Source organism: Bombus terrestris, chromosome 10 (assembly GCF_910591885.1).
Source record: "Bombus terrestris chromosome 10, iyBomTerr1.2, whole genome shotgun sequence".
Lineage (NCBI taxonomy): Eukaryota > Metazoa > Arthropoda > Insecta > Hymenoptera > Apidae > Bombus > Bombus terrestris.
The window spans coordinates 624,688-638,256 of record NC_063278.1 but is presented as its reverse complement, the minus strand read 5'-3'; the positions used below and the strand labels follow the sequence as shown (position 1 = coordinate 638,256).

At 39.5% G+C, this 13,569-nt stretch overlaps 1 protein-coding gene across 6 annotated transcripts in view; it reads left to right on the top strand.

Moving 5' to 3' along the window:
- Positions 1–13,569, top strand: part of LOC100650891 — a 62,693-nt gene that overhangs the window by 2,602 nt on the left and 46,522 nt on the right. For 2 of the 6 annotated variants that reach the window (XM_020864823.2, XM_003398021.4), the window contains exon 1: positions 6,250–6,511. The exons of 3 other annotated variants lie outside the window; for them this stretch is intronic. The gene's annotated coding sequence lies outside the window, so the exon portion shown is untranslated. One more of the 6 variants, XM_048409781.1, reaches the window with a different exon arrangement.

The window sequence follows — 13,569 nt, the reverse complement described above, 5'->3', positions numbered from 1 at the left end:
ATAAACTCACCTTTACGATCGTTATACCTTTTTCGATCGTTTCCATTTATATTCTCCGGATGTCAGCGTGTATCTGAATATGTAAGCGGAGTATCCGAAGAAGGAATGTACGTACCATGCAAAAGGTAGCTTTTAACATATTTTATCTGTTCATGTATGTTTATTAAACCGATTCGCACAATTTTACGGCATTCTTTTCTTTTATCGAAAGATTTTTCAATAAAATTAAAAAGCTTCGTTTCTTTTATTCCCACGTAAATTTCTGTTCAAAATTTGTTCAAACTACTTGCAGTTAACTGTTAGCAATTAACAGCTTTCGTTTGTACAAAAAAAGGTTGTACGTTGATAAGCGCCGGAAGAATAAAGAAAAAAATGTTTGAACGTGACTTAGATCAGCGCCGTCCAAAGTTGTCTGCCGCCGGAAAAACGCTGTTATCCACCATCGTTTATTTACATCTTTTGCTTCTTACATACGTATCGCGAATCATTTCTAACGTTTACTTGGTGAAACTGCGGAAAGGCTATCTTCGTATCCGATTTCAATGACTTTGAAATATGCGATAGAAATTAATATTTTCAATAACTTTATATAACTATATAATATATATAAATAACCTGCACGGTCACGCTTAGTTTCCGAGTTGGTAAAAAAACTGTCCGTACCACGCGGTAAGCGAATTCTGTCTATAGTCGTGCGTCTATTACAGCGTACGCGCGAGTATTGGTTGCCAGTCGCCTTATCTTTCGTTATATAGAGGAGGTTCGGGCGAGCTTAAAGCCCCGTGCACAACTGTATATCCGAGACTAGAGATAGAAGGAGAAAAAGTAATGCGAGTAAGAAATGTCTATTACAACTCGGTTAAATCGATTGGGCTTGGATCGGCGTGAGATTTTTCAATCCAGCCGCCGTGCGTCAAATAATAACGATACGATTACGAAAATGATCAACGAACGAATAATCGATATTATTTTGCGCGATAGACTAACTATTATCGATGAGAGATTTTAATGGGGTAAAAATGCGCAGAATATATAAAATATATATAGAAGAAATATATAAAACGTTGAAAGTATCGAGTACGTGATTTAGATTTTTATTTATATTTCTATTTCTTTAGTTGCGTTGATAAAAATGTGAATTTGTATAAAGATGGTACGGTGTTAAAAAAATATCAAAGGTTATGTACCGTGTTATTATCGTAAGAAAAGATTCTGTCTTATTTGATATTCGTAAAATGATTTGTAGTTTGCGTTGCAAAAAATGATCTATAGAATAGCAACAACATCGAAGCTTATATAATACAGGTACGTAAGTATGTACATGTGTATGTTCGATGCTTTACGGTATTTTAATGCTGTTTTTTAATGCTCGTAATAAAATTTCCAGTAATAAATAGTACTGTGCACGAATGAAAAGTCATAAATATTTACTTATTAATTTTCAAGTCGTTAATTATAGACGCGATCCGCGTAAAAAGAGCTTTAGAATCTAAAACACGTTATCGATCACATCTTCTAACGACTCGAGGCGAGATTCCAACGTTTATCTAAATTATTCCATCGGGTTTATCATAGTATTCGTGGCGGAAGTTTATCCAAGTTACGTAATTCTAGAGAAGTCGGAGAATATAAAGGAATATGCATCTGTTTATCGGATATTTCAAATATTAATAAACATTAATGACCATTGGGAAGGGTGCCGTCACCGTTGAAACGGAGGACGATCATTGTACCGACGACGAGTGTCGCTGTGTGACACTGCAATCTATTGTCAGAGGCAGATAATTCGAGAGAGATAAATGGCATTACCGTTGTCGAAATGTAATTATGTTATGTTAAAAGTAGCTTATAAAAGTATACCAACACTTGTCCAAATCATCTATGAATATAGGATGTGTCCGTTTTATCCGAAAACACGCGAACACTATGGACGATGGAAAATAACGTTTGAAACGAATGGTCGTAGGATTCCGAGGAGAGCGCATCGTGCCGATATTTATTTTATCTCGCAACGACTTTGAAAATGAAGCTATGAAGCTCGGACAAAAGATTTATACCTTTAATAGGTATTTATTTTGGGGACCATGATATCCTTTTATTCGGAATTCACGCATCGATACATACACGCGTGTCGAAATTCGCGCGTATTATCCTAAATTGAAAATAATAAGGTTACCCGGATTTCCTTCGAGCTCGATCTATCTTTTTTAAAGGTCGAATAGGAGATATATCGATCGTTCAACAAACTGTTAGACTAACTGTTAAACAAGATTATCGATATTACGTTAATCTAATCCGTTGGACGTAAAAACGATTATTCCGAAGCACACGATAAATTTAAATCGTAGAGTAACTATTAACGCGAGCCTCGTTTCCCGATGACTGTCAAGTCATATCGTTCGCTGCAATAACTTGCTTCAGCTATACGCGTTCTCTCTTCGAACCTTTATCTAAAAAGTTACAAACACCTTGTTACCTTGACATAACGTTACTGCCACGCCTTTCACGATGAACATGTATGTATATGTATTTCTGTTTTTCATCTCCGTCTACATAGCCGCGAACTTTTATAAATTTCGCTCGATTAACTTTTATCGAACGTTTGTACTCGAATCTACAAACTGTCAGCGAATACAACGGATGGCACGAGCTCACGGATAAGTCATGATTCAGTCATCCCGCGACCTTCCAATTTGGTTAATCGTCCATGGGGTCAACTCGATTACACGATCGTCTGTCTGACAGTTTCTCTCCTTCGTCCGTCTTCACCTTTCTCCGTCGTTGTTCTTCTTGCTCTCATCCATATATTAAATTATTCAAATATTAGATATTCAAGCAATTTAACATTCTTACAACATATATATATATACACAATATAAATGCCAGGCGATATTTTTGGAAATTTAGCTTAACGTCTGGCTAATTTACCTTTCTGCAGAGAGATTTTGTCATTTGCTTTCTTTCTTTTTCTTTTTTTTTTTTATTTGGTAGACCATTTACAATCGATCAATTCTCATTGAGAATTATAAGTAAATTATTTTGACGTGGTACTGTAACTTGAATTATAAGAGTTTATAGTATGTTTGATCGTGTCATTTGCTATTGATCTTTATAATCAGAGAAACAGAACAGGCGCGTTGTTTCCGTGCCTACCTGCAAAGAAACTAACGATGTGAAATCGTGCCCTCTCTGACTCTCCCACTCGACTCTTTGTATCCGATCGTGAAATCTAAACGTACTGTAAATAACGCCGATACAGGAGCCAACGAAACATTTTTCATCGTTCCTCGCGACGAGTGAACAAATTTGTTCTTCAGACTTTGAATTTCAAAGTTAAATTCGGTGTTGTGTGTTAGCTTTTTTACGCCAATTTGTAGCAAACCGAGGCTGTAGAATCACGCTGTGGTAACCAACCCTGGCATATAATTTCGACGCACTCTGTACAACACGACGATTCAAAATTGGTGGAATTTTCATTACGATGTTCAACATGGTTGTTTTGCAATTTAAGATTTTGTAATGGTTTGCCACGTTTCGCTTGGTTTTTTGTAAATACGTGATATTACTTAATACGCATGAACGGAGCTGGTGTACTTTGTATATTTTTAAATGAATCGAGTTTCATCGGTAGTTACACTTGTTCAAAAGATTGAAAATTCTTTAAACCATTAAATCGCATAATCATCGATACGTAGGTATTCGGTTACGTTTCTCCTTCGACAACGCAATGGATTTTCGATGCAACCAACAGCTGTTAATTAATATCTGCACGGTTGCGCAATAACGAACGCACACGATCGCATTTCCATTTCTTCGACTTTGCTCGTCTTTCCTCGCAAAAGTATCGACGAATAGCTTTTCGAATAGTTTGCCTAATGCCAGAAAATGGACAAATCGGCATTTTGCAAACAAGTGGAAATCGATCCGTTTCTATTTTATTTAACATTCGACTCGCAGCTATTATCGTTTGTACGTGCGACGCTGCGTGCCCTCGCCGTGATATTCTGCACGCGGCTCGTCCATTTCGCGATTTCGTGGTTTTGCAATAATACGTGTATTAAACGAGCGTGCAGACGAACGAGGCCCATGTTATCGACGAGCATTAGCGACGACCGTTTTGCCGCGATCGAATGTCGAGTATTTCAGTATTCCAGTATTCGACCGGTTGAGTCGAATTAGATACGAGCCAGAAACAAAATTTTAGTACGCGTTCTATCCTGCGATACTACTACATTGAAGACAGGCATCCGTTTAAATTAATAAATCATCTTCGATAAGTAAACATTTCGAATTGACAGTTAAACGTACTATATGGAGGGGATGATTCCAGCGTTGAGCTTAAAATAATTTTAAATTTCATAGAACAACTAGTTTTAACGGAAGAACCGAAAGAGAGATTAAAAATAACGTAGCGGGAACGCGCGATAAATAACTCTTTTGTAAAAAGTTTTGATAGAGCGTATTATTAAAGAAATATTTATAACGCGGCCTTTTATTTTTCTATGAAGTTTCGAATCACTAAAACGGCGTGCTTCACTGTTTCCCTGCGTTTCGTTTAAATAATATTTGGAATATTCAGGCCGAATGCCCATCCGCTATACAATGCAGATTGTTTGGCGGGGACGATGGCCTAGTTCTATAATTCTAATTCTTTAATAACGAATAATTCTTTGCAAATAATTTTCTGTTATTTAATTCTTTTCAAACTTGTACGTTAAGGATATGGAACTTAGAGTCGGATAGTAACGTTGAAAAACCGTAGGTCGCCAGCAGACGTTGAAAGAAAGAAAACAAAGAAAAAGGAAGACGGTCGATGAAAAAAAAAAGTGGAATAATCCCGGTCCCGATAGAATTTCTATTTACGACTGTACGCCTAATTAAATGGAACGATCTTGCTGCGCAATAACGACATCCAATAGACGCCTTTGAAATCGAACCAAGTACAAATGGAAGAAACGCCGTGCACTTTCACCAAATTACGAACGACGCACGGCGAAAGTCGTTATTCTTTTATGCCGTCGTACAAAATTCTGCCAGAGATGATGTAACGTCACGAGCTTTCTTTCGGAGAATCCATTTCTTCATTTGCATACTCCAATGCCAATGCAATTTCTTTTCTTTTACCAGGCTCGCAGACGAATCCTTGATAGAAGGAATTATCGAAAGTTAGCTAGAAGGATTTTCGTTTTTATATGGCACGATATGGAAACCATTGAACACGTGTACGCTATTTTTTAAACAATGATATTTTTTCTTTTCTTTCTTCTAAAATTGATATTTTCAGTTTGCTTTCTGAGATCGAAACGACAATGGAATACTAATCGTTCAACTAATCGATACGATAGTTTATTTCTATTTCCAAAGTCATAATCGGTAAGGAAGATTTATTGGAAGCAACGAAATTAAAATGGCTAACTGAATTAAAATTAGTCAGATTCAGACATCAGAGTCGATATCAGATTATATCCGTTTAAATAAGTTGGTGGGAAAATTGCTTGGAAATGTAACATGTAACGTTCTTTATCGATGCATAAACGAAACACGAATGTAGTTTATATATAAACGTAAGTGAAAATATTTGAGATTTAACTAATCGATTAATTCAATCGTTCGAATGCAACGTTAAATACCTTAATAGCTAGTGCGTGCTTCTCCCAATTTTCGTCTCGTTACGATACGCACAAATGTTTCTCAAAAGTTTACAAAACGTTTGAAAACGCGAGATTCAGCATGGCATCGCGCATAAACGATGGACTATTGACTGTATCGGAATTTATGGACTCGCAGGTTAGCGGTATTCAAAGGCGACAAGTACACACACACACACACACACACACACACACACACACACACACACACACACACACACACACACACACACACACACACACATATGTGCATAGTATATACATAGATAATTTTTCGCAGTGTTGCGTTAGGTTGATTGGGCGTGCGCGCCACTCTATCGTAGAGGAGGTAGTAGGAGTAGGAGTAGGAGTAGGAGTAGGAGTAGGAGACGAGACAGCGGGAACGCGAGCCAGCAGCTGCGAGCGAGCGCATCTCATTCATTCGTCGCGAAAAAAATGCAGCTCGGTACCAGTTCCGCCTCTATTGTTCCTGACCGCAGAAACGCACACGAACGATCGTGCAATTTAGCCAGGTGTACCGTGTGTATACACGTACGTACATACATACGTACATAGGTGCAAGGTGGTCGGCCGTCGACCAATCCCGTGGTGAGTAGTCAGGCGCCGTCTGTAGTCAGACGTTAACGTCGCCAGCCAGCGGCACACTCGCGACTCGTGTCAGTTCGTGTACGACCGTCGTGCGTGTATCGTCTCTGTCGCTCGATTTTTCCTCTCTTCCGTGATTTTTGATCGATTCGTTTCTTACCGTGGACGTGTTTCGAGGTGCTGTCAAACCGTGAGTTTTGTGATCGAACGTGACTGACGATCGTGAGCAACCGTGGGAGGGCTGGCGGCCGGTGGGGAGAGAACAGCGATCGTATCAGGTAGGCGATTTCCTTCGTAATTGCGAGCAAAATGTTGCAGCGAACAAACTCCTCGTCCATTGCCAGTCCATTGCCTCGGCAAAATGTCTCTGGTAATGCTCAGAGTTCGTTAATACGTGAATCGACAGCGACTGGAATTTAAAACGCTCGTGTTTATTTTCGGAAAGTAAGCCTGACGTGCGTTTTCTTTTATACGTGTTTCTTATCGAAGTAGAATTTCTCGCAAATGTTTTTTTATTTGGTGAATTAATTTCAAGCGAAATCTGGATTCTATTAAAAATATCTATTAAATATATCAATCTTGGATATATAGGTAAGAGGAAGGAAATGTGTAATACCGTTTGAAAAACGTTGCTTACAGGAAAATTGTCGTTTATAAGAAATAATTCAAATTAGAATGACCGTCGTTAAAGACCATGTTATCGATGCGATGCGATGTTTAAGAATGCAAGAAGACGACGACGAGGATTAGATTGATCGCGGTTTCTTAACGAACAAATGCATAAATTAATTCTCATAGATAAACGATATGAAAATAACGTAGATAAAAACGTGGACTCGAGTGTTGGATAACCATAAGCGTAACCGCCTATCTATTATCATCTATCCAATAATAATAATACCTATTGAAGATAAAATTGCCAACAGTAATATTATAATTTTTCTTTTTGAATCGTTCGTTCGTTCGTTCGTTCGTTCGTAATAAATGTAGAAAACGGGGCGAGATCGATCGAACTGTTCGGTGAGAAAGTAGCGCGTATACATGGTTTACGTTGATTCTTGTTCTTTCGTATTACGCCAAATATAAATTATCGTAAAATATGAAAACAGCAGAGCTAACGAATTGTAATAGTTATTAATTAATCGTAATAATAACAGGTAAGAAATAGGGTTAAATACGTAGGAAGAACTTTAATCGTAAATTCGTCGATTTAACGCTTATCCTTGTTTACGGCTACAGAGATATAAATTTATTTTCCAATAGTTATGTCGATTATTAAATTATACAAACAGATCGTGGTGCAGCACTTTTACAAAGGTTTGATTCTTCTCGCTGTTATCGTGACGTTTTAATTTTAACAAAATCGTCATTCGACACGAGTTGTTCTTCTATCGAGTCGACGAACAACTTTTTTTCTCTTAGGAAGGAAAAGCCGTTCCGAAGTATTCCGTATCGTCGCCGTAATTTCCATCGAATTTTTCATTTACGCTGGCTTCGTTAGAAAAGTCGTATCGCTTTTACGCCAAACAAATATTTTCTTCTCCTTATCGATATTTGACCGATCAGCATTATTACGTTGTCGGTTAAGCAGCACGAAGATTTTCTCGATCAGATAAGTTTGCCAAAGATTCGGAACGATAGATACGCGTTGATCAAATTGATAAACGATACGAAGAATGGGTAAGCTTAATATAGCATAAGCTTAGCGTCGCATAAAACATTTTTTCTCAAATATTTGCTCTTCATCCGCATGTAAAATAGCTATTGCGTGATTTAAACTTTTCTTTCGAAGGAAAACCAGACCAAGCGTATTTCAAGCGTTTTATCATTACCACCTAATGACAAAATCCGCAATAATCACTTAGTTGCCGACTCGATATTACCGGCGAAATTTTATACAACTGGATATACTTGTTTGTCTTAGGAATCGATAAATTTACAGAGAAACGCAATCTTTATTATCATCGTACTCGATATTAGAGGAAAAGCAAAAAGAAATAAAAGTTTCACAGGCGATCCAGAAAGATCAGCCCAATACCAACAACAAAATGATACTTTGGCGAATATTTTCATGTTTGAAAATAAAGATACGGAATATTTTGACACGACGTGATATTTTTGATACGACAACTATGCGCGTGTGTAATAACAGCGAGCAGGATTAACGGTATGCGGAACATTATTCTTCTATACGTTTGTCTCTAGTAATTAACCGCAATTAACAGCCTTTTTCTGTATATTTTATTCGTCTAACGCAAATACATTTCCTAAATAAGAAATAATAAGCTAAACGAGCCGATGATGGATAATAATAGATAAATAAATAAGTGAAATATTGGAATATTAATGCGTGTCACTGTAAATATTAAGAGGATAAGAGTTTCTATGGAAGTAAGCGAGGCAACTTTCTATTTTACGGTATAATAAGTCGAAATTGAAGGAGTTACGTGTCGTAACAGTTATCGCGATCAAAAAAGGAAAAGCACGCGCGTTTACGAGTAAATAAATAAGCAGCGTGTTTCGAACGAAAAAGTTAGATCGTGGCTGTGATGGCTGTGGCGTCCTCTGATCAACGACGTTACGCGGATATTTGTCTTTAGGGAAGGAGAAATATCCGCGTTAGCAGGTGGGGTGTTGGATCGGTCTAATTTAGAGAGGGCCAGCGGTAGGGACGATCTTGCTCTATTTCGCAGCGTTACGACCGGTTCGTTCTCTGTTCGTCGTTGCTGCGAATGACTCGCGAAGCTGTCGGGGTATATGCACCTCGTACGAGATGCGAATTACAGAAGAGCAATTACAGAAGGAAGTAAGAATCGCGTGTGCAACGAGCATGCGTGGAATTAAGGATGAAAACGAGCTATGTCGGATGGTAATCGATAACCATTGGTGAGATGCACGATCTCTTGTAATCGTGTACGCAGCGAGGACATTCTTCGATCGAAATGGATAGGGACGGGGGCTGATTGTCGAATCGTTTCGATGCGCTGAATGCGTATAAAATGGAATCGAATGGTACTCGATAGCACGTCCTTGTTGCCGCGTAAACGCGTAATTTTCCAAGCAGCCAGATATCGAGGAGTTAGATGTCTCGTTTCAGGATAACGAGAACCAAAGTGTTTTCTAACGCGCGATGTATTTGTTGCGTGTTTTGCCCCGTGTACCAGCGCAGTGTTGTTAAGCGCCGTTATATGCCTGCAGCTGTACATTCGTAAACGAAGAGCACGACGATAGACGCGCCCGTTGGTCAATAACGAACCCTAAACGCGACGATAGATCGTCTAATCGTAACGGTGAGATGGTCGCGTAATTTGTTAACGCTGTGCAGCCAATAGGATCGGTACGCAATGACCACTGGAAAGATATTCCGGGGATAATTTCGCACATACCTATCGTGCTTCGTGCAGATGATTCCTGCTTTACGTCATTGGCCGTGATGTAATTAACCGCGCTAGTTAACGAGCGGCGATCATCGAGCCGCAGCGTGCACGGTACACACGGTACACACGGTACACAGGGTGATGCGGTGCTGATCGAAATTCACGCGGAATGACGCGGTATTCTGCTTTTCTCGCACAAATCGAATAATAGCGACGGCAACGATAATAAAATAGCAAACAAAATTCTCTCCATTCTATTCAATTCTTCGCCAATTCTTAATCCATCTAACGCCACTGCGATACGATTAGGTGCGTTCTTTTCTAAATTTCGAAATTCCTTCCTTTACAGTAATATATCTTTTCGAAATTACCTTTTCATCGTGTTTAAATTAACAAAAATGTCAATATATTTCGTTTATAAAGTTGGCAGAATAACTAATAAACCTGATTTTATTCTCGTTTTATTCTATATTATGATTATTCGTGAACAAGATGGTACCTTTTTGCATCCAATGTACCATTTAAATAAATATGGTATGTACCACGATGTGGTTTCTATATCTAAAGTTTCTCGAAGCTTGCGTACATGACGCTCGCTCATATTCTCTTATTACCGTCTCTAATAATAGAAACAACGTTAATCTGCAAATAATTACTTTTAAGTAATACGAGTACGTACAAAGACCGAACGCGATACAAAACAAAGAAGAATTTTAATTCGTCGAATGATAAATACAAACGAACCATATTAACCGAAAACAATAGAATATACGCAACATCTTTAATGCATTTGTTTCGCTTGAATACAAATGCGAATATTATCAGCTGGAGCAACGCATGCGAATGGATTACCAAGCCCCAACCACGCAACGTAACCTAACAAAGATCGAATCGATACATAATATGAATATAGGAATCTCTATAAACGCGAAATCCGTTGGTGCGTCGAAGGATAGGAAATGTGTATAAAATCGCACGATATAATACGTTGTACGTGATACGCGCGTGATATTTGCATACGAGTAAAAAACGACACCTCGTTTTGTTCGCACAAATATAAAGATGCTTACACGTATGTACATATTATACGTAAGTGTATGTAGAGGCTGCTGATCGTTAGGATTGCTCGATCCAATGATTATCTTTGCCACGACGAAATTCTCGCTCTATGTACACGCACATATCGATCGGTATCGAGCGTGAAATTCGTGTCTATTTCTAATTAGTTCGTGTACTCGTAAACTAAACAAAATTGGAGTAGAAACGCGCAGAACAAAATCTGGCTAGAAACTCTTCCGCGAATTTGTAAAAGGGAATGGGCCGATACCGATCCGTGATTCGCGGAATCCCAAGGACAGAAACATTCTCGGATAGTCGGTCTCGTGGATGAATCGCCGCTGACGTTCGTACATCTCCGATAGAATCCGTGGAATTCGACGTATCGAGGCATCGGCGATAATTTTCGCCGAGACACAAAGCGCCAAAGGGTTCTGCCGTTTCGTTTTCGTCGTAGCCTGAATCGTATACTGTATCGTCATAGCGTATCGTCGTACCGTATTGTCGTACCGTGGCATTATAACGTAGCTCTGGTGGACCTGGTGTTCGGGTGGAATTTCCGACGCTGCTATATTATAGCGCCGCGAAGAAATTGCTGGCGCTTTTCCGTGGCATACTTACCGAGAATAAAAAGAAAAAAAAAAAAAGAAAAAGAAAAATAGCCAGTAGGTCGGCAGGGATTCGACCTTCCGGCCGCTGCAACAAGCTCGACAGGTTGAAACGGAGAACCGTTAGGCTGGCGAGACGAAGCAAAATGCAGAGGAAACCGCGAAAAAGCTACGCGTCGAAGCTGACTCGTGGCCGTGCGATGCTCGTAAAGTCAAGTTTACGGTAGACTGACAACGAGACAAGGACTTTGCGCAACAGTTATGCTCGCTATTTCTCGCGTGCCGCGAAATACCAGAGAAAAATATCGTCGGCTCGATCAACTTCCACCGATTCCATCGTTTCACCGCTTTCTATACAAAGTTTCTTATCTCGAAGAAAGGTATATGATCACAAGCAACGTTTCCTTCTCCCATCTTACGTACATTTCCAAACATTTTCTTATTATTTCTTTATTCGATTCCTTTTTCGAGAAAAAATGTTTTCTCGTAAAACGATGGGTTTGGTTTAAAACTTTCTTTCGCAGAGTCTTCCGGTTTTTATATAAGAATTTCATATTTTTATATAGTGCGTACGTTTTAATAGGGATGATTCGTTATTCAAGTGTAAGAAAGAAACTGTGAAATCTCAGATAGCGCGTATAATCTACCGTTCGTGTTAACGAAGCGTAATTTATACCGAGTTAATGACACAGCCGAGCACGAAACGCAAGTTTTCCATACGTACAGTCTCAGCGAGAAGGTGGAAGATTTTGTTGACACAAAGTTGCAATCGCCACGGTTTTGCTAATTTTTCAAGCTTAACGCTTAATCGCGTAAATCGAGTAAAAGATGGTAAATCGCGTGCATTAGTTGCTAATAGAAGCAATTAGAAATTTTCTATTTAAAATTGACCGCCTGTAGAGCGCCGCGAAGCATCTGTGCGAGACAATTACGCGGCTAGCAATTAAAATTCTTCCGTATATGAAGAATTGGTGGATAATATAGCGGAGATAGTTCTGCGAACATGTGTGGTCGCGTGACTACTATCCCAGTTGAACGCATACGATTCGAATCTTCTAATACGACGATTAACTTTTACGAGAAAAAGTGTAATTAAAATTTACATCACCCAGGATTAAACGACTATAGTAGAGCGATTAACCAAATCGTTTTAGCAGAATGAGTATGATAATTTATTTTCCCCGAAGGAAAAATCCTCCTTGTGCACGCTAAGCCGCGTTCCGGGTTTTCAACTTTCTGCAGTGACACGAAAGAACGTGGGGACGGAAGAAGGTCTCTCGATTCTCTCGCTGGATCACACGAGTCATTAAGCTCGGTCATTACGACCGGCGAGAAAACCTCGTACTCTTGTAACGATAGATTCAATTATCGAACGTTTAATCCCACGACTTTTTCGCCTCTTTGTCTCCTCTCCTCGCCCCCCCCCCTCCTCCCAATCTTGCGATGGTTCTCCCTACTATGCGCAACGAAATGAATTTGGTTTCGTCGCCGACATCATCGTCCAGACCCATTAGCGATTAATCGCTTCTTTCCTCAGCCGCGCCAAATTAATAAGACGATCTCGGTAATTGCTGCGAGCTACGCGAATCTACGTTCCACGGGATTACGAACGCCAGGTAGCTGGCGTAGGTTCAATGGCTTTCTCTTTTATCGAGGTTTTTCACGCCAAGCTCACGGTCTCTCGATTCTCCCGTTCGTTGTCTGGTCCGAACCGAGAGAAGAAAGCGTCGATTATCTTTTCCGCGCGATATAACCGGCGTAACGATATTAGTTTGGATCGACCAACTCTTTCACATCTATAGACGAGATAGAGACGAGCCTGGTTTTTCATCAAAGCCTGAAACGTCCGCTTCATCGATTTGTAAGAATAATATCTGATCCGCCCGTTTAAACAGCTTAACCAAGATCGGACACTATCGAAAGAAAATATTCGGAAAATAATATCGGTTATCAGCGTAGAATCTTAATTTCTTCTAATTCTACGAAATAATGAAATTCATTTCGTCGTGCCTCGCTGTCAAATAACAAATTGCGATCGTAAATATCGCGTATCGTCGTAAAATGGCGCGTACTAGCGCAGAAAAATGGCATTTCCGATTGTAGTACAGCACGATTCTTGCTCGTTATCATCGTTCTACTCGCCGGTTATATTACGCCACGCACACGTGTATCGAGCACACGTGGAACCACGTAGAACCACGCAGAAAGTATCGGGCCAATCGTTACGCCTAATGAATATTTTAACGTTAAACCGGTACAGCGTGACTTTGTCGACAACCGAGCTCTGACGTATCC